The sequence below is a fragment of the Stigmatopora nigra genome, chromosome 17 (genome assembly GCF_051989575.1).
Source record: "Stigmatopora nigra isolate UIUO_SnigA chromosome 17, RoL_Snig_1.1, whole genome shotgun sequence".
In the NCBI taxonomy this organism is placed as follows: Eukaryota; Metazoa; Chordata; class Actinopteri; order Syngnathiformes; family Syngnathidae; genus Stigmatopora; species Stigmatopora nigra.
The window spans coordinates 12,222,555-12,225,774 of NC_135524.1; the positions used below are offsets into that span (position 1 = coordinate 12,222,555).

The following is a 3,220-nucleotide window of genomic DNA, read 5'->3' on the forward strand; positions in this document are numbered from 1 at the left end:
GCACAGCACTCTTTTCATCAGAGACGCCGACCGCACTCACCGCGGCCTCTACACCGTGGAGGCCACCAACGGCTCCGGCAGCAAAAAGGAGGATCTCCTCATTAAAGTGCAAGGTACGAGGGAGCGGGCTCGGGGACGCTCTCCTTCTCCCCGCCCTCTTTTCGCCCCACTAACCCCGAACCGGATTGTGCGACGCAGACACGCCAGGAGAACCGGTGGGACCCATCGCCTTCAGCGACATCTCCGAGGGCAGGTGCCGTCTGTCGTGGAATCCGCCGGAGAACGACGGCTGCTCGGAAATTTCCCATTACGTGATCGAGAAGCGCGAAACCTCCAAGATCTCCTGGGCGCTGGTGTCCGACAGCTGTCGCGAGTGCAGCTTCACCGCCTCCAAACTCATGAAGATCAACGAGTACCAGTTCAGAGTGTCCGCCGTCAACAAGTTTGGGCTGGGCAGACCTTTGGAATCCTGCCCCGTGGTCGCACAGCTGCAATACAGTAAGTCGCGTCGCCCCACCGACACGGACATTTGAATTGAGTTGCGTTGAATTGAATGGAGCGAGCGGCGTCCAGTCCGATGCTTTTGTCGTCACCGTACATGTCTAATGAGATTTCAGACCTTCACCACAAAGTCTTGACTTGTCTCCCTTCGTTGGCTATCCCTCCTCAGCCACCCCCGATTCTCCGGGCACTCCCGACGCCACCGGGGTGACGGGAGAAAGCATCGCTTTGGCCTGGACTCCTCCCACGTCCGACGGAGGAAGCCCCATCCGCCACTACATTGTGGAAAAACGAGAGAAGAAGACCGTCCGCTTCTACAAGGTGCTCTCTAGGAAACCCATCACGGAATGTGCCCACACGGTGCTTCACCTGGCCGAGAATACCGAGTACGAGTTCCGGGTCACGGCGGTCAACGACGCCGGCGTGGGAGGGCCCAGCAACGTCTCCCTGCCCATCAAAGCCGTGGAGCCCAAAGACATCCCGTGCGCTCCGTCCGTGGTCTGCGTGTCGGACTCCACCCACTCCTCCATCAGTCTGGAATGGAGCAGACCCGCCGACGACGGCGGCTCCGACATCCTGGGCTACGCCATTGACGTGCAGGAGGGCCCGGAAGCCGACTGGACCAGAGCCAACCCCGAGCTGGTCCCGGACACCAAGTATACGGCCACCGGGCTACGTGGCGGGGTGGACTACAAGTTCCGCGTGGCGGCCGTGAATCAAGTGGGGAGGGGCGAGGACGCCGTCACCCCGGAACCGGCCCGGGCCGTCGAGAGACTGGCGCCGCCCCAGGTGGATATTGACGCCAGCTTCAAGCAGACGCATATTGTCAAGGCCGGCGGCGCCGTCAAGCTAAGCCTCCACTTCAGGGGCAAGCCCGTCCCCCTCGCCACTTGCCAGAAAGAGGAAGGGGAACTGGGTGTCGCGGCGGAGGTCACCAGTGGCGAGGGAAGCAGTACTCTCCATCTGGAAAAGTGTACCAGAAATGATTCGGGCAAATACACCGTCAACCTGGAGAACAGCAGCGGCGCCGCTCACGGCCATACCACCCTGAAAAGGCCCGATCTCGTCCGATCTCGGAAGCCAAGCATGGTTCGGCCTGTTTAGTACCTGATTGGGAGACCGCTTGGGAATACCAGGTGCTGTGAGCATCATACCCCGCATCTTTGGGAGACAAAGTTGGAAACCTTCACGTGGTGTCTCCTGAGAGGCCGCTCGCTGCGGCCTGCGAATTCCAACAAATACCACTCAGAGCTGCCAACAAGGACCGTGGCACCCTACGTTTTTCATCCAGCCGGAGACATTTGACTGCCCCTCACCTCCGACTACCCCCCGGATGAAATAATCCGCGTTCCAGTGGCAGCTCTAGCGCTATCTGAGGGCAATCCTCAGGCGCTTGTAGTGCAAAAACAAAACAAACAAACAGCAGCGGCGGCCAGGCCATGACTTTCACCGTCAAAGTCCTGGACACCCCCGGCCCTCCTCGGGCTCTAGCCTTCCGAGAGGTCTCCAGGGGTTCGGTCACCCTGGCTTGGGAGCCTCCGCTCAACGACGGCGGCGCCCGCGTCCACCACTATATCGTGGAGAGACGGGAGGCCACCCGCCGCACTTGGCAGCAGTCGGGGGGCAAGTGCGCCCAGAATGTCCTGAAGATCCAGGACCTCCTGGAGGGCGTGCCCTACTTCTTCCGGGTCTCGGCGGAGAACCAGCACGGCGTGGGCGAGGCGCTGGAGATCACCGATCCCGTGGTGGCCACGGCCGAGCCGGCGCCACCAAAGAGGTTGGACGTGGTGGACACCACAGACAGCTCGTTGTCGCTGAGCTGGCCCAAGCCGGAGCACGACGGCGGAAGCCGCATCCAGTTCTACGTGGTGGAGGCCCGGCCCCGGGGGACGGACAAGTGGGTCCCGGTCGGCAACACCAAGAACCTCTCCTACGTCATGGACAAGCTCAACAAGGGCGACGAGTATCACGTCCGCGTGAGGGCAAAGAACCAGTCGGGCCTGAGCGGACCCAGGGAGACGCCGGCCCCGGTGACGGTCAAGGAGCCTCACGTCCCGCCGGCGGCCGACCTCAGCGAGATCACCAACCAGCTGATCACCTGCAGATCCGGCAGCACCTTCACCATCCGAGTGCCCATTTCCGGCAGACCCGCTCCCAAGGCGGCCTGGCGGCTGGAGGAGATGAGGCTGAAGAACACGGACCGAGTCTCCATCGGGGTGACCAAAGACTGGGCCAGCATATCCGTCAAGGAGGCCATGAGGGGCGACGGTGGCAAATATCACCTGACCCTGGAGAACGTGGCCGGAAGCCAGACCTTCACCATCGACGTGAACGTCATGGGCAAACCCGCCGCGCCGTCGGGCCCCGTCGCCGTCTCGGCCATCACTTCGGAATCCTGCGTGGTCAGCTGGGAGGCGCCGGAAGATGACGGCGGTACGGACGTCACCAACTACATAGTGGAGAAGCGAGAATCGGGTTCCACCGCCTGGCAGCTGATCAACTCCAGCGTGAAGCGGACGTCTCTGGACATCGCCCATCTCACCGAGTACATGCAGTACACCTTCAGAGTCTCTGCCGAGAACAGATTTGGCGTCAGCAAGCCCGCCGAGTCCGAGACCATCGTGGCCGAGCACCCGTTCGGTGAGTAGAGCCCAGCCGAGCGATCATTCTTCAGCGGCAGAAGCCCCGCCCGGTGGTAACGTGCCGTCTGGACTCTTTG

General features: G+C 62.0%; 1 pseudogene; it reads left to right on the plus strand.

Moving 5' to 3' along the window:
- Window positions 1–1,530: 1,530 nt before the first annotated feature.
- Window positions 1,531–1,649, plus strand: LOC144211158 (5S ribosomal RNA; annotated as a pseudogene).
- The last annotated feature ends 1,571 nt before the right edge of the window (window positions 1,650–3,220 follow it).